Here is a 21068-nt window from a genome sequence, read left to right on the forward strand (position 1 = left end):
CAACGGACGACCTGACGACCCTTCGGAAAACTCACTGGATGACCAGGATTGAACTCGAGATCTGCGGCCAGCTGGGGTACTTCGATGACTCAGGACAGTTACTTGCTCGAGTATCCCTGTAGAACCTCTTACTGTTGATATGGCTGTTAAGGGCGACGGACATTATGGCGCCAGATACTCTGTACGATGCTGTAATTATGGATCAACAACTGTAAGTGGGGTGTGGATATGGGAGGGGATGCTCTTATGGCAGACAGCTCCTTGATGGTCTCCTTTACTAAACACGCCCTCTGTTATGCCCAGCGCACAGTACTCTGGGTGAGTTGCTGCACTCAAACTTTCTGTTGGATACAGGGGCCGGACATAGTACCTGATAATTGGAATTGATACTGTCGCAGTAGAACAGGGAAGTCATTTATAATGTACTGAAAGTAATATGTTATTTTTGGGGTTTCATCACGATACGTGGGGACACTTGCTGTGACTGTTACTCTTGTTTTGGAGGCGGGGTGGAGGGCTGCAGCGAGTTATACAGAGCGGAACAGATACAGATTTGATGTGAGCGAGCTACCTACGCCCCTGCGTGTTTACCACATTTGTGCGAAGGGCCTCTGTTCTGGGGGTCCTTATGTATATTGGATTTATTCTTGCGTTTTGGGATTTGATGTTTATTTTCGGGGTGGTGGGAGGGGGGTTGTGGATGGGTGGGGAATTTCGAGTTCTGAAAGGGGTTGTAGGGATGTTCAGGCTGGGTGGGGAGCTGGGACGCGGCCGAGTTGGGGTTGGGCAGGCGTGGGGGAAACTACGGGTAGTTTTGCAATTTCCTTTTTTGAAGCTGCCAAGGGGTGGGAGGGATTGTTTGTTTGTGTGTAAAAAAGGGACTCATACTGTGAGAAGTTGGCCTGATATATGATGCTCACTAGTTCTAGTGATCACCTTGTATCAGTCCAAACAACCCTTATGGTGATTGGTTGTAAGTCAACCTTATAGACCAGCTATCCTAATGGTAGCATGGACAAAGCAGTCTTAGGCTAAACTCTTTTGGCATGTGAAGCCAGCTGTTTTACCACAATATAACCCCTTGAATACCAGATGAAAGGACACCACACAGGTTCTTATGAAAATAAACAATATATGTATTAATAACAACACCTCTGAACTCTTTATGAGGTCAGAGGGCTAAGCACATGACAATCTATTACGAAAAATACGATAAGTTGCACAAAATCACAATGGTGCCCTAGGGGCACGACAAACCATATACTAAGTAAGTGGAATGTGAAAGTCAATAGTTCGAATGGAGCTGTCCAGAGGCTGTAGGATCGGTGGGACCACGCTACACTAACTTCAGGTAAGTAATAGGAGGCCCACGGAACGCGTGTGCAGAGTGTGAACTCACACGCGAGATGCGTAACAACGTCTATGGACAGTACAGTTTAAAGAAAAGGTGAGTACGGACAATCCTGACTAGTTAGAACAACAACGACTGTGGAACTGGACACTAGGACAGTTAAACTACCCTTGAGCACCAAAATGCTCTTGTTACCTCACCCGCGGGTGCATAGGGTTCAAAGTGCGTCGGGTTCTCGCGTTGAAGTCAATGGAGCCTGAAAGAAAAGATGCTGCAGGCGACCAGGAGGAAGATGTCCGGTGCAATCCAAGGGTGGATTGTTGAAGAAGGAGACCTGAAAGCAGAGGGGACAATGTTCACAGTCACTAGCCAGTGACTGGAGTGGAACCAGGAAGGAACCAGATGTCGTCGTCGTGTTCAGGTGAAGAGTGGACGCTTGACTCTGCAGCCACGTGGACCAGGAGGTGTCTTCGACGACCAGGATGGAGGCACGAGCTGTCCCGCGCAGGCTCTCGCTGTCGGCGGGATTGGAGGCAACAGGCCTTGGCAAAGGCAACCCACGCGGTGAGTGAAGAAAGCGTCTGGTGCGGACTAGGAGAGTCCGGGGTGCCCCTCTTTTGGAAGGGAGCAAGGGCCAATCTGGAGCAACCAGTTCAGCAGTGAAAATTCGCAGGTTCGTCGTCTAGGAGGCCACTAGCCAGCCAGCAAGTGACCAGACAACGCGTCGAGCAGCACACAAGCAGAAGGGCCCCACGCAGATCTCGTGGAAGCTGGAGGGCTGAACTTCGGTGCAGGAGCTGCTCGGGGTTGGGGCTTCTCAATCCCCAAAGCACTTGGTCGAGTGTACCTCGGGAGTCGTGCTGGAAGCGAAGTGCAGTTTCTTCCAAGATGGCCGGTCCCACGTGTCTCGTCGCACCCACGGGTCTCAGCTTTGCTGCAGATGTGAGTTGAGGTCGGAGAGGTCTGGGAATCCAGGTCTCGTCGGGCTCTGAAGTCTGGATCCTCGAGGGAAGACGACAAAGGGAAGCCGCTGGACGCTTGGTGGTGCCTGCTTGTGCTGGGTGGACACTCCTTGTCCACAAGGGAGATTCTTCAGTCTTCTGTGGAGCAGAACGTCGAAGGCCAGAGTTTCTTCTTCTTGAATAGTTCAGGATAATCTAATTTGGAATGGGACCAGCTCCTACCTTTATCCTGCTAAAGGGGGCTGCACTACTGACTAGGTCCCTCCCCTGGGTGGGACCAGGAAGGGGGGTGGCTACACCCCCAATCCTTTGTCCGGCTTCCCGCCAGAGCTGGGGCAGGGATGCCCCAGCAACTGGTTGGAACCGGTGTATGCACAGGACACCTTGTGTGCCCCGGGCATGTCTCATTCCTTTCAAGCCTACCCTACCCAATACACAAAATCATGTCTGGGGTGGTGCTAGCACCTCCCAAGGCAGGAAACCCTTTGTCCAAGCCGCCCTCGCTGGAAGGACTCCCAGCAGCAGGAGGTCAGACTTGTGTCTGTGGTGGCAGCATCCATTTTGTGATGCCAAGGCTCGAGTTAACTTTAACCGGGGTTCTCAGTTACATACATGTTGTGTCCCTCTAGAAGGGTGGAATGCTACCCCCGTCGCCAGAATTGGCGAGGGGGTAGTATTCCAAATCGTATGACACCTTACTCGACATATTTTGATAATGTTATACCAGAGTTGTCATTTAACCGCGAGGATTATAATTAGGCTTTCCTGTTTTCAGTTTCTATTTTTGGTAAATTCTGGTGGTGTTTTTTCAGTGTTTTCCAGTGATTTCCAAACCTCAAAAAAACAGTGCTTTTCAGTGTTTACTCATTTTCGCGCCATAAAAAACAACTGAAACAGTGTTTTACCGGGGTTTATGGAACACTTTGCTTTTATGATTGCTTTTTCAATTTTTATTCAGAAATTGTATACTGCTCTACAGTTCAGTTTTACCTTTTTAAACATGAAATATTCAAGAACACAATGTATATTTATCAAGGACCCCCTGAGTACAGTGAATAAAAAATTCCTAGGTCAGGGAAAAGCAATTAATCGTAAAACAACAACCTAGGCAATCATGATTGGAATTCAACAATGGACAAGAGAATTTCAAAGGAAAGAGAGCTACCAATGACTTCAAATTATGATATTTATTAACAAATATTTATTTTTTATAAAAAGGGAAAATGCAAACAGAAAAACATAATTCCCATATATACAAAAGTAATAACAAATCAGTTATACATTAACCATCAAGACGTTACAAATTAATACAATGTATATTTATAAATTCATTAAAACACAAAAAATGGCCTAATAATTCTCGACGCGCGTTTCGGCGACCAGCGCCTTTGTTAATAAATATCATAATTTGAAGTCATTGGTAGCTCTCTTTCCTTTGAAATTCTCTTGTCCATTGTTGAATTCCAATCATGATTGCCTATATTCAAGAACACATACATACTCCCATGCACTGACTACCTTCCCACGAGTTACCCAAAATGCCGGTTTACTTTCTCTAATTGTTTATACAGCCTATATTACTATTTAAATGTAAAGCAAGATTGTTTTATGTTACACACAGAGAAGTTCGGTTTTTAGAACAAAGATCCTTTACCAAATTATTTCAATGTGCTCGCAAAGTGAATAGCTAAGGAAAATGATACGTAGTTGTGGGGCACTGGAATTATGCGGCAGAAGAGGAACAATTATGCGGCAGAAGAGGGCCAATTATGCTGCAGAAGAGTGCCAAATTATGTGGTAGGGTTGACTGAATTATGCAGCAAGAAAATGTAAAATATGCTGCATAACGCGGCACATTTGCTGATAGTATTGCTTCACTATTTCAACACTTGTTAACACTGTCTGGGAATAGGTTGTACCTCATTAGTACCAAGTTTAACAGTCAAACAGCCATAAGCAACAGAAAGTTGACCATTCAACCTTTACAATGGGCCTTCCGTTACACTGCAACACATGGCACGAGGCTTTGCTACCTGCAACCTGCACACCTATCACTTTTTCCTCCTGTAATGTACCGATTGCTACCTCATGTATTTTGGTTGCGCACTATTGTCACTTGTGTTTCATGTAACTTAATGTTTGCTTTTCTAATTTGTTCACTTGTAATTTTCTCCTCATGTATCATTACTGTTCCTATTGTGAAGCGCTCTGACACCTTCGGGTAAAGTCCGCGCTATATAAAATCGCATAAATAAATCGCTGGGTCCCTTGGCTTACATAACTGAACGATATTGGTAGAAGTTTAATACCTTAAGTACCACAATTAAAAGAAGAAAAAAAATTAAACCAAGATGTTGTGCAGTCTCCAAAGATCTGAAGAAGATTTGTTTATTCTTTATTTGCCACTTAAAAAATCTGGTGGTGGGAATTGCCCCTAAACTCCCCACTCTAAAATCTGATTGAAGGGTGATACATCCCTCGTAGTTTGTGCCCCCACCACGAGCAGTGGGTGTTTACATGTGCACTCTTCGCAGAAGCACGACGGAGAGCACTAGGTCACGAGCAAGATTTATTTATATTTATTTATTAGAGCTTGGTTCTTGGCTCCTGGCCATGGCGTAGCCTCGGAACTGCAGGCAGTGGCAAGAGAGCTTAGGAAGGGGAGGAGGGGGGCTTCACTGCTGGAATTGCAAGGGGCGCTGTACATCCAGTCTGACAGTGGCTGTAACAAGGGGTGAAAACAAAAGCCTAAATTACAAGTAAATGGTCTTTTAATGACCTGTTAACTACTCGGGTGCGGCTGCAATGAGACAGACGCCAGGCATCAAAGCTGTGCCAGCCCGAGGTGACACATACGACGGGGGGGAGGGTGCTGATACAGACACTCTCTTAAGAAAGTCTCTTGTGCCGGGATACCGGAAGAGCAGATGCTCGTAATTAAAATGGACTTGAGGAGCTGTTTATGGGGTCACAATCCTGGGATAGCAGAGGTTGCGGCTAGTCAGGCCTGAGGTGAACTGGCAAAAAGACGTGTATACAAGTGGTGCAGTAGTTTAAATGTAAATATATTTGGTAGAGCTGTTCTTGGCCAAAGTACAAGTTCATACTTCCTGCAGAGCGGATTGGAAGCGCTCCTTTGGTCGGGCATGCTGCACGTCACCATGGAGGTGCACTCGCTGAGGGGGGTGGTGGTGTCCTAATGCACCAATAAGTGCCACAAGCTGCTTCTGACCTGCCCTCACGGGTATCACGGCCTGGAGGGCCTCTTGCAAAGGCTGTAACCCTTCCCTTTCCCAAATCGTCACTGTGTGACACTTGGGAACGGTAGGGGTTGTACGAGGCAGCTTAATTGACTGAAAGGCAGCCTCGGGAGTTCAGGGCTGACACTGTACATGCCCAGGGCTGCTTAAAAAATGTGACGCTTTAACACGTCATTACTGGGCGGTCCCGGGGACTCCGAAGTGCTGCTGGCCTGGGCTGGCAGAATTTCAGGCCATACTAGACTGCTTAAGTTAAATTCATTTTCAGCCAAAAACATGACGTAACTGGCGCATGTGCCCCTATGAAATCTGAAATAGACCGGCAGAGTAGAATGCATGAGACATGCTGAAAGGAAAACAGACACGCTGAGAAGAATTCATGAGACGCGCTTTGGCTCCCTCAAGTGGCCAAAAGGTGCAAATGGCCAAGTAGTGATTCTAATGTGAAAAAATCATCGATACTCGGTTTAAACCGGGTCAGCTAATTTGCAGTCGGTAGTGTAAATTCGAGCAGAGTCGGTTTAAACCGAAATCCGGACAGCCTAATTATAATGCACTTAAGAGTATATGGTATAGCGTTATCATGGAACAGCTAATAGGACTTGGTTCCGCAAGCTGCAAACGGGCTCAGCTCATGCCAGAGCACCATCTCACATAATTCCAAGCACTCTGCCTTCAGGATTGATAAGGCCTTCCATAGGAGTGACTGATAGGAATATATGTGTCCATTTTAGGTTTAGATATAGGTGACTATATCTAAAGCAAAGGGTGATTACACCACCTTGCCCCAGCTGTCGTGCAGCCAGTTGTGTCTGTTTAGATGGCCAGCCAGGGGTGGCATAATACATGCTTCAGCCCCTGGTAGGCCCTGGGTACACCTATGCCCTGGATACCTAAGGTATACTGTACAGGGACTGATAAGGTGGCCCAGTACCAATGGGTAAATGCACCTAAGGTACATGGAGTCCATTTTAACAGAGAGAGCAGGAAGCCTGGGGTCCTGAATAGCAGGATCCCAGGCCAACTAAGTCAAAAACCAGCAAAACACCAGGCAAAAAGTTGGGGGTAACCATAGTCAGATATCCACCTTACTACACATACTAGCGTAAACAAGACGCAGTGGACGCACTGGACACAGCACAGACCTGTTGCATTAGCTTACCTATGCGCACCATTGCACCCGACCTGACACAGCAGATACATGACGTTGACACTATTACATTCCTGACGTGAAATGTTAGAGGACTGAATGACCATAGAAAGGTCAGACGTGTGCTCCAGTATCTCTCGAGACATGCCATAGACGTCGCACTACTTCAGGAGACGCACCTGTGCCCAGACAGTCCGACACTACACTATAGAGGATTGCAAAATAACATACACGCTGCAGGCTTCACCTCTCATGCCAGAGGTGTATTGACATGGGTAAACCCCAAAGCCTCCCTGGCACTGACCCCAATTAACACAGATGATGAGGGACGATATGTCATAACGAAATGTATGGGGAAAGGAATGTCTTTACACATTGTCAATTCTTATGGACCTAGCTACGACTGCCCCTCCTTTTATTTAACGTTAGCTACTAAGGTTTGTGACCTCTGCGGGGACCAGAGTGTGTGGGGGGATATTTTAATATGGTTAGGCAGCCGACGTTAGATAGATCCGATGGCCCAGACCGACGCCCAACGGCCTCCACTGGAGTTCTAGAGGCCAAAATGACAAGATTGGGATTGCAGGATGTGTGGCGTACTAGACACCCAACACAGGGGGGTTACACGCACTACTCTGCACCACATGACATTCACACTTGAATAGATTACTGGTTGATCAAATCACATCTCCTTCAAAGTGCAGACGTGCAAAACGTTGCCCCGCACTTTGTCAGATCACTCACCGGTGCTGTTTACGCTTAGTGCTATGACGGAAAGGCCGCCACCCTTCTCCTGGCGCCTTCCTCATTATTTATTGCTGGATGATGCCTTTCGGGAAGAACTGGCTATTACCAAAGAATAATTTTTCGATAACAATGTGGGCTCTGTAGACTCCTTTTTGACAGTCTGGGACACTTTTATGGCCTATTTGCACGGTGTTGCTATCTCAAAACACGCAGGAGTACTAAAATCCATTCGAGGACGTTTGTCCTTACTAAAAAATACACTCAAAGATATCGAGGAGCGTAGACTTCATGACTTGGGAGCTGACCTGCTCCAGGACTTAGCCCAAACGATACGTGAACATCATGAAGAGGCTGAGGTAAAGCATTTAGGGAAATATGCAATAGCAAAGTTGTACGGCGAGGGGGAACGCCCGGCAGTACTGGCAAATATAGCAAAGCAGAGTAGGCTCAGTACGCTAACTCCTGAACTACGCTCCCCACAGACTGGGGATCTGATACCTGTGGAGCAAGTGGCAGCCCGCTTTAAGGAATACTATGCCACGCTGTATGCTTCTAGGGGTCCGGCTCAGGAGGAACGCATTCTAGACTATTTGGCACATATCCAGTTGCCTTGGCTGACCGATACGCACCTCGCGTTCCTGGCTCTCCCATTTGAGAGGGAGGAAGTTGTATGGGCATTGTCATCAATGAAAGCTAGCAGTGCCCCGGGCAGCGATGGCTTTCCAGCTTCTTTTTATTAAACGTACTCTGACTTGCTGATACCTCACCTACTGACGTTAGTGGAACAAATTGCGGAAGCGGGAGAAATGCCTTTCACGATGCGGGAAGCTATTATAATCGCTATTCTCAAGCCCGGAAATCCCCCTGAGGATTGCGCCTCTTGCAGGCCTTTATCGTTGCTTAATGTGGACGCGAAGATATTCGCGAAAATTATTGTGAACCGGCTGAGCCCACTGATTACCACTCTGGTGGCCCCCGAGCAGGCGGGCTTTGTTCCTAATCATAATATAACCTACGTACTGTATTTGCGGCATTCCAACATACACGCCAGGATGTACCAGCGGTAGCAGTTTTCCTGGATATGGAAAAGGCCTTTGACTCTGTCGAGTGGCCTTTCCTTCGCTTGGTAATGCGCCGTACGGGAGTGGGAGACCTTTTCATACAGCTATTAAATACGCTCTATACCTCCCCCACTGCGCGAGTGAGAATGGGATCATTGATTACTGAGCCCTTTTCTGTGGGTCATGGCACCAGGAAGGGCTGCCCCCTCTCACCTATCCTGTACGCATTGGTTGCGGAACCCTTGGTTTGCGCTCTGCGTGAATATCATAGCCATCGAGGTATCAGTTTTCCCACGTACAATTTGATAGTGTCCACGTATGCGGACGACACTCTGCTATATGTACGATAACCGGAGGATAATCTTTAGACGGTGCTGCGAGAGGTGGTGGTGTTCAGCTCGCTTTCAGGGATACATGTGAACTGGAGCAAGACAATCATGTTTCCGCTCACCCATGCCACCAGAAGAGTAGACCCGGAGTATCCCATCCAATGGACCACTGACTCGGTTCGATACCTGGGTATCCGTCTGCACACAGATTCTGAGGTGGTTCTCAGGGAGAGTTACGAGGTGGCCATCTCTAAGTTGGAGGACGATGTGAACAAATTGATCAAGTTGCCTTTGTCCTTGATGGGCCGCATATCCCTGTTGAAGATGATAGTGCTGCCTCGCTTCTTGTTTCTATTCAACAACATACCAATGGTACTGTCAGGAGCTTTCTTCCGACAGCTACACTCCTTGGTACTGAGACTTGCATGGGCTGGGAAGTAGCCCAGAGTGGCATGGGACATACTCATTCGACCCTACGAGGAGGGTGGTTTACATGCTCCGGATTTAGAGCTATATTATCGAGCGGCGCAGGGGGTGCACGCATATGGCTTGAACCACGGCCTGATGGATGCGCCGCATTTGCGAATCGAAGCAATAGTGGCCGCCCCAGCTCCGCTGCCAGCATTGATGTCTCGACCTAGAGATAGACGGACAGGTATCCTGGATTCATTGAATGTAGTGACGCATGCCTGGCATCACTTGATGGACGCTCAAGCCTGTTCGTTGTTATACGCCCCGAGTTCGCAACTGGCATGGTGTTCGTGGCTAGACCCCTGCATGGATAGAGGCGTGATATCGGGTCTACTTAAACTGAAGATCACTAGTGTAGGTGACCTCTTTAGAGACGGCAGGGCCTGCACCTGGGAAGATTTAGAATCTGAGGGCGACTGAGGCACTTTGCTCCTGCCACGATTCCAGTTTCACAGAACCCGACATGCCCTGAGAAATCTCCTGGGAGAAGACATGGTTGAGCCCCAGACAGTGACGGCGTATGATTATGTAGTGACTGCTAAAACGCCGGATAAATTAATTATGAACTTGTACCGAATCACACTCGCAGACCGGACAACGGATTATACCAAGCCTCGCCTGGCATGGCAGGCTGACTTGGACATAGACCTCCCAGAGGAAAAGTGGAGATACTGCTGCGCCAACGTAAAGAGAGTATCTCTGAATGGACGTCACTGTCTGACGCAGTTCAAATTCCTAAATAGAGTTTACTATACTCCTGAGCGCTTGTTCAGATACGGGTTACGAGAGACCCCAAGCTGTGAAAGATGCAGGGAGCAAACAGCGGATTTTTTGCATTTAGCCTGGTTGTGTCCGAAGATTGCGGCCTTTTGGTGCACGGTTTAAGGGGAAGTAAATAAAATCACCGGCATGTCATTGACCCCTGCTGGGGTACTCTAAGGTTCGTGCACCCGCAAGACGGAGACTTGTGGACATGGCCTTCCTGGTTGCTAAAAGATGCGTTGTGTCCCACTGGATGCGGGGAACGACCCCGACACTGGCTAAGTGGTCTAGTGATATGCTATACTGCGGCACGCAAACGTAACTATATAGTGGACTGCTTCCCCCTCAGAATCTCCCTAAAAACTATTGGGCGCTGTACTTGGAGAGGAGATCCGCACAGAGTTCTGATGACCAGAGCGATACACAGGCAGACACTGAGCTGGGGGGCACACAAGAGGACCTGACGCTCCACAACAATGAGGCGACAGTTATATAATGGACGATAACTAGGACTACTGATACTAGGTATGGAGCAGGAGTTGGAAGAGTTGTAAGGACATGAACGAGAGAAGCTAATTTGTATATGGCGACATTGATGTCTGAATTGGAGATTTTTTCATGATCCTTATTTACTGTGTTCGTGCTGAAGCTTTCTTAAATCATTATCGTAATGTATGTGCTAACTTTGCGTCCCTTGTATGTATGTTTTATTGAAATGCCAATAAATAGAAACTTAAAAAAAAACAATAGAAAACATTCAGGTTAGGCCGCTCTAGAAGTGAGTCTTAGGATTCCAACTCTTTTCCTCTCCAATCCGCTGCATATTACACCTATGTCAGAGTGGCTGACGGAGAAACATTTGTTTATTTTGCAGCAGGAGGGCAGTTACTTTTGGACAAATGAGCCTTGGAATTAGGGACTGGGTCTTACTCCCATTATTTCCTTGTGCAGAAGGACTGAGGAGTTCGTCCTATTTTAGATCTTCATCCTCCCAATATTTTATTGAGAGAGGTCAAATTCAAGGTGCTACCATTGCCCCAAGTTGGATCTGCTCTGCATCCAGAAAAACTGGATTGTAGTGCTAGACTTGTTATACACCTATTCTGACGTTCCCATACTGCAGTCTCGTATGAGTTACCTGTGTTTCAAGATGGGCAGGAGCATTGTCCGTTTTTTGGGCTCTGCTTCGACCTTGCCTGTGCTCTTCAGTTGTTCACGTAAGGGATGGCAGTGGTAGCAGCAAATCTTCAGAGATTGGTGATGTCATTCTTCCCCTTCCACGGTGACTGGCTGTTGAAAGCATGCTTCCCACAGGCAGTCATAGACCACCTCCAGATGATGGCAAACCTCCTAACTTCTTTGGGGTTCTCAATCAATGTGTCATAGTATATTTGTTGTATCCCCAAGTCCCTCGGTCCTGTTCTAGTCAGGCTGATTATTGTCCCTAATTTTTTTGATTCAGGCCATGCTGGTGCACACATGACAATGTATGTTTGGCTTTGCGTGCGAAGTTCGTGCAAGTGCCTAAACAGGCCTGCTGGCCTTAAATAGTGTTACCCTACCTGATGGCAGCTTGCAGGTATGATTTTAACGATGCTGATGGTGTGAGACCTAATGTCTCGTTGGACCTGCTTCAGTCTCTGGTTGGCCTGCGCTGGATGTTCTCCTCTGTGGCAGTCGGTACATGGGCCTTGATAGCCTGGGCACGATGATACAGGACAACAGCCCTGCCTCCACGCTGGCCTCTTCTTTGCGCCCGTGGTCGCCAATTTCCTCCATTCAAGGGCAATTGCCCTTACTTCACTGTGGTCTCCATCTAGCTGCAGGTTCCTTACCTTAGAATTTACCAGGCGTCAGGCTGGATCCGAAAACTTTTGCTTGATCAATATCCCTTGTGCACGCAGTTGGGTGGCTCCATTCGGCTCTGCGTGACGTCGGCGTCGTTAGTGTCGGGCATGACTTTGCGTTCACCTATAAATTCGCAACACAGGCATTTGGACGTCAGTTATTTTCTTTTATTGCCAGGTAAGCGCCGATCTGGGAAGAGCTACGTCTGTCACTTTTTGACAGGTTTTTAGACTTTTTGTTGATTTCAATACTTTTTTTCTTTGCGGGTCGAGGGATGACTTTGAGGAACTTCACACATAAAGTAGGGGGAAGAGGACAACTTCCTACCCCAACATTGGCGAATAAATTGTATTCACACAAAAAGAGGTAGGAATGAAAACTTCTCACTTATTAAGTTTAAGTGACATGTGCTCTGTGTGGAAAAACTGCCCTCACCCACAAATTGTGGCATGCTTCATCATAGGGCTTGCTAACTGACACCCTGCGCAGACCAATGCCTGGGGTGGAGCAAAGGGAAAGGTAAGATGATACAAACATAAAAATAAGGGATCAACAAATTAAATGTGCAGTTTGTGAAATCTAAAACTGACTCTGATATAGCCACCCTTTATGCTTTATTCCTGGATTATCTGCCCAGGGCTAAAAAGACGAATGAGATGGTGGTGACAGGTATTATTAGCAGCCCTTCACCCCTCCTCACTGCATACTTGTCAACATGTTTCAGCCGTTTTATTTAGCCCTCCCAAGGGCCTACAGGACCTTTAATCCCATATATATATATATATATATTAAAAAAAAATATATATATATATATATATATATATATATATACTCCCCCTCTGTCCTACCTTGATTTTGTAGGTGTGGGTTAACATCCCATTTAATCAGGGGTTATTCAAAAAAACACTTGTTATATCTGTGGATATAAGTATGACTAATATGATACTAAAACAAGGAAATCTTAAAATTCACTGAATGTAAGAGCTATACATCCTGGTACCTTCCGTTACCCTTCACTGGCACACAGATCAATTATACTTCACATTTATTCATAAAGCTCAGGATCAAGATATGTCCCTCCTTTTTCAGTGGTATAATAAACCCTCACACATTGACGGTTACTTTATTCCAGAGGCTCGCCTATATTATAATCTTCCTTGAGGCAGTTGAATCACTGATATATACTTGTAAGGCACTTTCCAAGTTTCATATTCGTGTGTGCTCAAAATGGTCATTCAGTGGATGTTATTTACTGGACGGTGCTAGACAAACCAAATATTCCAAATATCACGCAAGATGTCAAGGGACTACGGCTCATGAGGGAACAAAAATGGGTATACAGGATCCGGAGCAATGAAACAGGCCTAAATGATGAAGTACCATGGAACTCACTGAATAGATGAGAAATAGCTCCCTTACATGATCTTGACCCGTGTTTTGTTCCACTAATGGAAGTACTTTCATCGTATAGGCGCACCACAAGGAAGCAGATCGGAATACATATCAAGATACATCAGGTTCATTGTCACCCACAGAGTACTGTTGAAGTGTAACCCTCTATTAGACCACTGGAGGTTTCCAATAATCATGGGGTTAATGCTACCCCATTTGCTCCCTAATAACGCAGACTGTATCAAACATATCCCAATTTGGGGTTACTGTTATATCAAAGATTAGAAGCACACTTAAATAGTCTCCCTGCTTAACTAGTCGAACAAGAAGCAATACATATAACACTCTGCAATTAAGCTAAATGATATGCTGAACATACGTGAGACTTACTTTAGAAGGGCAGAACTGCTGAAAGGAATATTACCTTTTCAGCTCTAAGATGGTGGGTACACACGGCAGACTTCCTTGGACCGAGTACTGAAGGCTTTGGAGACCCCTCCGGTCATGTACACTGGATGCATCACGTGACTGGAAGAGAAACGCTAGGAAAACCGGCAGCTACATGGCGTGAGGAGGGCATTGCTGAGGCCGCGGTCTCACCTTGATGAAGTAAGGTGTCCAGGGGTGGGACCCTATCACTCGTTCTGGTGCTCGGGACACATGAACATACACAAGCTTGAGCACAGCTAATAATCGGTAAATGAAACATAGAGAAATAGAGACCGCAATATTTAAGTGATTAACCGGATAGGGTCAGACGGGGTGTGTGTGTGTCTTTACAACACAATTAGAGGGCAATATATAAGCACAGTTCACCATTATAATGACGTGCTCCATAGGAATAATGGGATTATAATGACACGCGGAAAGCACTACGACTGCAAATTAACTAAACTTATTGTCTCCTAAAATAAACAGTGTGTGACTACAGGGAGCCGCTCCCACGCCTTTTTGAGCACACACGACTATGAAACTCAGTAAGTGCCTTACATTTATATATCAATGACTGAACTGCCCCAAGGAATATTATAATATAGGAAAACTTCAGGAATAAAGTAACCGACAATGTTTGAGGTTGATTATACCACTGAAAAAGGAGGGAAATATTTTGATCCCAAGCTTCATTAATAAATTTGAAGTATCATTGATCTGTGTGCCAATGAAGGGTTATATAAGGTATCTGAAAGAGACTGTAGTCATAGATTCCTTACCTTTAGAAATACCCCTTGGCGTCAGGCTGGATTCAGAGATCTTTCTTTGGTAGTACCCCTACACGTAGTTAGGTGGCGTCGGTCGACTCCGCATCCGTCGTTGGCATTGTGTTCACCGGGATGACGTCACTGTGTCCATTTAGAAGCCGCCCCTGCACGCTGATATCAGTTTTCTTTTTCCGCGCCAGCCTCCGCAGATCCGGAGAGAGCATGCCCTTTAGTCACTTTTTGACTAACTTTTTAGTGACGATTGTTAACATCTTTTTGAGTTTTCAACTCCTGGTAGCACGAGGGATGTCACATCGCCAAACTGGAATCAAGCAGTGCAAGGCCTGTAACTGTCTGTCTGTTCCGGACCCCCACCTTGTGTGCCTCTGTTGCCTGAAGCGTGACCACGACCCAAAGCCGTGCTCTGACTGCTGGGCCATGAATCTGAAGTCTTTGCGGGAACGTTCCGAAAGCTCTTGGAGACCTGGCAGTCAGCTCCGTTCGAGGTCCCGGTCGAGAGGAAAGTCTCCGAACCGATCGCGGAGCCACCATCACCATTCGTCATTGAAGTCTTCACACTCCTCGGGTAAGTCGAAGCACAAGAAAAAGGCAAAGAAGCACCATTCCATTGCTCTTCACCTTCTCTACAGCTGCCGGCAGATGCTACGCGGGACCTGGAGCATTGTCGCTCTCCAGCTCTGTCTTCGTACCCTGATTCTGGGACGGCTCCATGCTTTCCCTCCTTGTCCCGGAGCGTGCCTTGCCCAGCTTTGGGCTTTTTACAATGTGTTTCACAGCATCTTTGGGCTGCTGACTCGCCAGCGCGCTTTCTGGCCCCGCGGACTCATCTGGGGGCCCTTGGCCTCCAATGCTGGCAGCTCCGGCCATGGTGCCAGAGGGCCCCCAAGGATCTAGCTCTGGAACTGGATCGACGCCGGTCAACCTCACGGTACCTTCCCCAGCGCCGATTTCAGTGACAATGCCCTCAGCCTCACCCCCAACTCGGACACAGCGGTACTGGCGCAGGAAGGTACGTTCGTGCCTCTGTTCATCCCTGGTGTTCCTTTCAGTCCTGAATGGCAACCAGAGGAGGGTGAGGAGGACTGTGTGGGGTCTGTGGACTCTTGGGCTGACCAGCTTTATGAGCCGGACTGACGAGAGGAACTCGGTGAGGCCAGTGGTTTGGATACCGCCCCAGACCTTGGCATGCTCCCCTACCGTGACAACGTAGGAGGGCGCTTCAAACTCAGTGGTGTTTCAGGGCGGCTGAGGCCTTGGGCCTGGAGCTTCATATGGTGGCAGTTCGGAGTAACCTCCTGACAGAGGTGCTTCAACCGGCAGCAGCATCTTTGGAGACCCTTCTGCCTTTTAATGAAGCCCACACCAACGTCCTTCTGGGCACTTGGTCCAAGCCCAGCACAGGGGCTCCTGTGTACAGTATGATTGCCCAATGCCACTGCCCGGCCCCGGGGGAACCACCCTTCCTCTTCCAACACCCTACCCCTGAGAGCTCTGTGGTCAAAGCCTCGTCCTCAAAGGGCACATTCCCTCCTGCTGCCCCAAATAGGGAATCCAAGAAGCTGGGCCAACTTGGGAAGAAAATGTTTTCTTCCGCCAGCTTCGCACTGTAGTCTGTGAACACTGCATGCTTCATGGGCCGTTATCCCCATACAGTGTGGGATATGGTTGTGCAAGTGCTGCCACAGTTTCTGGAGGAGGCCCAGGCTGTTCTCACCCGTGCAGTGGCAGAGGGTCAAGATGCAACTAAGTTCAACATTAAATGTGGGCTGAACACAGCCGACTCTCTGGGCAGACCGGTTTCCACGTCATTAGCCTTGAGGCGATACGCCTGGTTGAGGACGTCTGGTTTCTCTCGGGATGTCTAATCCTCCCCCTACTGGACATGCCCTTTGATGGCCGTCGCCTGTTTGGTGACAAGGTGGACTCTGCGCTCGAGCGCTTCAAGGAATCTAGGGCTACGGCCAGGCCCTTTGGGCTCGCAGCAACTTCTCGCCCATCGCAGTCTGCCTTTAGCCCGTTATGTGGCTACGGAAGGGGTGCCACAACGTTCAACCCAGTCTAGCCACCAGGTCATGCATGCCACCCAGCCTATGCATGGCCGCAGACGAGGGACCCAGGAAAGCAGGTCCGTGGGCCAGCGTGCGGACCAGTCCACCCATAGCCCTCCTGCAGCAGGCTCCAAACACTCCTAGTCCGACCTTTCAGGGCCAGTGGGCGGCAGGATTTGCCATCACCTCCACCACTGGCTGAACTTCACATTGGACAGGTGGGTTTCACAGATAGTCCGAAGATGCTACTCCCTCCCCTTCAATACTACCCCTCTCTCCATGCCTCCAGCCTTCCATCGCATGTCGGAGGATCACTTGGCCCTTCTCTGCCAGGAAGTTGCAGCTCTCTTGGCCAAGGGTACTATCGAAAGTGTCCCTGTGCCAGAAGTAGGTTGTGGTTGCTACTCCCACTACTTTCTGGTACCCAAGAAGGACAAAGGCCTGCGTCTTATTTTAGACCTCAGGGCCCTCAAACACCCTCTTCAAAAGGAGAAGTTCAAAATGCTCACGCGCGCTCCGGTCCTGTCTGCCCTTGACCCCGGAGACTGGAGGGTAGCATTGGACTTGCAGAACGCATATTTCTATATCCCCGTGTTGCCGGCCCACAGGCATTACCTGCGGTTCATGATAGGCCACAAGCATGTTTAGGTTACTGTGCTCCCTTTTGGGCTTACGAGGGCCACTCGGTTGTTCACGAAACTGATGGCGGTGGTCGCAGCTCATCTGCGTAGATTAGGGGTACCATTCTTCACCTATCTCGACAACTGGCTGTTTAAGTCAGGCTCGCCCCAGGCTGTCCTCTCCTACCTCCAGACTATGGTGGACCTCCTGCCTTCGCTGGGGTTCACTATCAACGTGCCAAAGTCAAACCTGACTCCCTCCCAGAAGCTCCCTTTAATCAGAGCAGTTCTGGATAAAGCACAGTTTTTGGCTTATCTTCCCGAGCAGCGAGTCTGGGACATTCGAGCTATGATACCGATGTTTCAGCCTCTATCCTGGATGAGATTAACTCTGAGGCAGCTGGGCCTCATGGCCTCCTGCATCCTGCTGGTGGATCATGCTAGGTGGCATATGCGGGCTCTGCAGTGGGACCTGAAGTTCCAGTGCGCGCAGCATCAGGGGAATCTTTCCGATGTCTTCCAGGTCTCGAAGGGGACTGCACATCAATTGGAGTGGTGGCTCACAAACCAGGATTGGGTCAGGGACAGATCCCTCTCCCTTCCCCAGCCAGGGTTCACAGTAGTGACTGATGCTTCACTCCTGGGATGGGACGGCCACCTGGGAGTGGTGGAGATCAGGGGTCTCTGGTCCCTGGCAGAGTCCAGCCTCCACATCAACCTTTTGGAGCTCTGGGCGATCAGTCTTGCCCTGAAATCATTCCTTCCGTTTGTCAAAGGAAGAGTAGTGCTGGTGTCCACAGACAACACCACTGCCATGTGGTGCTGCAACACACACGGCAGGGTGGCTCATGGACCCTATGTCAAGAGGCTCTTCGCCTATGGACATGGCTGGAACATCTGGGCATATCCCTGGTGGTTCAACACCTGGCAGGTTCTCTGAACACAAGGGCAGACGAGCTAAGCCATCGGTGCATGTTGGATCACAAATAGCGTCTTCACTCTGAGATGGTGCAAAGACTCTTTCAGAAGTGGGGAAAGCCTTGGTTAGATCTGATCACCGAAGAGAACGCGCAATGTCAGCAAATCGGTGTGCTGGAATTTCCAAGGCGGCACTCGCTCGGCGACGCTTTTCAGCGCGAGTGGAATTGCGGCCTCCTGTACACCTTTCCGCCTGTACCACTTCAGCCCAGAGTGCTGAAGAAGATCAAGCACGAATGGCCCAAGTCATTCTTGTGGCTCCGGACTGGGCACGAAAAGTCTGGTACACGACCGCTTGAGCATGGTCATCGATCCTCCGATCAGACTGCCTCTTTTGGAGGATCTTCTGTTGCAGCAGCAGGGGACGGTCCTCCACCCACACCTGTTCAGCCTCCACCTTCTTGCGTGGAGATTGAGCGGCGACAGTTAAAAGCTTTTGACCTTCCTCCTAAAGTGTGTAACGTCATATTGGAAGCCTGGAGTTCCTCCACTAAAACGGTATGCACCTGTAGATGGGACTAAATTGATGGCATGGGATCTCCTTTCTGCCCCTCTTTCGGAGGTATTCTTATTCATTCTCTCTTTGGCCCAGCAGGGCTTTGCTTGCTCTCCAAGGCTACCTTTCGGCCATATCTGCCTTTCTTCGCCTTCTTAATCAACGTTCTCTTTTCAAGTCCCCTATTTTAAAAAGATTTCGAAAAGGCATTACACCTCTTTCCTCCTGCTCCGTTCATAGTGCCTCATTGGGACTTGAACCTGTTCTTAACTTATCTTATGTTTGCTCCCTTTGACCCTCTTCACAACTGTACTCTTCAGCTCCTCACTCTGAAGACCGCTTTCCTTGTGGCCAACACTTCTGCCTGCAGAGTGAATGAGCTTCATGCTCTAGCTTCCAAACCTCCTTTTTCTGACTGTTCATATGGACAAAGTGGTCCTTCGTACGAGGTCCTCTTTTCTTCGAAAGTGGTGGCCTCTTTCCATATAGGACAGACCATCGCTTTGCCCACCCTCTTCCTGCCTCCGCTCCCTTCCAAGGAGGAGAGACTCCTCCGTCTGGACCCCAAATGTGTGCTGCCTTTCTATCTCAACCGCACAAAGGAATTCCGGGTAGACGATTAACTCTTTGTTGGCTATTTAGGCGCTAAGAAAGGTCGGCGGTGCAAAAATGTACCATCTCTTGGTGGGTTGCCCTATGCATTAAGATCTGCTATTCCCATAATGAAAAGAAGCTCTAGTGGTACTGCATGCCCACTCCGCCAAGGCTACAGTAGCTACTACTGCCTTGGTACGTGGAGTCCCACTTATTGACATCTGTCAGGCAGCCCGTGGGCGTCCCTGCACACGTTTACTAAACACTATTGCCTAGACAGCCAACGGCTATTTTGGCCGTTCTGTTCTGCAGGACTTTCTGGTGTGAACTTAGTTCACAGACCCACCTCCCGGGTTAACATTGCTGGGGTATCTATTCTAAAGGTAAGGAATCTATAACTACAGTCTCTTTCAGATGAACAAGTTACTTACCTTCGGTAACTATGTATCTGTAAGAGACATATGTATTTATAGATTCCTTACCGCCCCGCCCGTCCTCCCCATTTTGCAAACTGACTTCTAGGGATAGGTACTGTCATTTCAGGGCTCTAGTTATGTGCACCAGTGGTCAGCGACTTGCATGGCTCTGCGCTTCTGGCATGGAAAGTTGTGTCAGAACTGACGTCAGCGCGCAGGGGCGATGTCTAAATAAACACAGCAACATCTCGGCGAACCATACGACGGATATGGAGTCGACCAGGCCACCTACCGACGTGCAGGGGAAATATCTCTGGATCGGGTCTAAGGCCTGGGAGTAATTCTAAAGGTATGGAATCTATAACTACATATGTCTTACAGATAAATTGTTACCAAAGGGAAGTAACTTGTTCTTCCGCACCCCTACTTTGCTGACCTGTTCCTGGGTATCCTTGGAAAGTCCCACAAATTTAGGACACTCCTACTGTGGCTTGCAGAACTCCCTCTGCATAGGCCAACCAGTAGCTCGCATCCTGCATGTCTGGAAGTGACTCAGTCTCTTGCACTTGGTTCTGTGGCGATAACCTCTACAACCAATGCCTCCCATAGTTTGCCTTTTCCTGCAAGCTGCTTTGTCCTGGTCATCTCAAATTGGGAATGGTCCCAGACTCCTGAGACTGCAGCACAGCCTGCACTCTGTCCAGGCAAATTGGCTTCTTATACTGGCACCAAGCTATAGGCAATCAAATCATTGCCCAAGAGACTAACAGCATCTTGCTTCTCTCACCCCTTACAATTACTGTGATCGCCTTGTCATTCATTTCTACCTCATCTTGGGCAAGCCGGTACTCCATGCTTTATCCAGTGGCTACCAATATCCTTGGTTCCGGGGATAATTTCCTTGGGCTTGAGATACTTTCTTTCAACCATTGTCCTGAAGGCCACAGTATTCCTTGGTGCAGACACCTAAATGTCAAGGTACTTATAGAGCGCACTGTCACCAGACGGTCACCTTGCGGTGTCACCTATTCTGCTTCCTGGCGCTGATACTCATACCGCTGTGAAACCCCTCCTGGCTTTCCCTGTGAAGTGTCCACTCCTGGGCACCCCCAGGGTGAAGCCAGGCATCCTTAGCGCTGTTGGGGCCGGTGTGGAGGCTAAGCAAGCTATTGCCCAGAGTTGCAGCGTGGGACCCGTGATTAGAATTGAGAATTAACAGGTCCGAGGAAATTGAGCCCGAGACCCCACCGAGGCGGGAATCGAACCCTGGTCCCTGGCCAGAACTCTGCATCAGGGTCTGCCGCTCTAACCATTGAGCCACACTCCACCTACCTCTCATTGATACGGACTGGCTGTACAAACC

This window comes from Lissotriton helveticus, chromosome 3_1, assembly GCF_964261635.1.
Source record: "Lissotriton helveticus chromosome 3_1, aLisHel1.1, whole genome shotgun sequence".
NCBI classification, from domain to species: domain Eukaryota; kingdom Metazoa; phylum Chordata; class Amphibia; order Caudata; family Salamandridae; genus Lissotriton; species Lissotriton helveticus.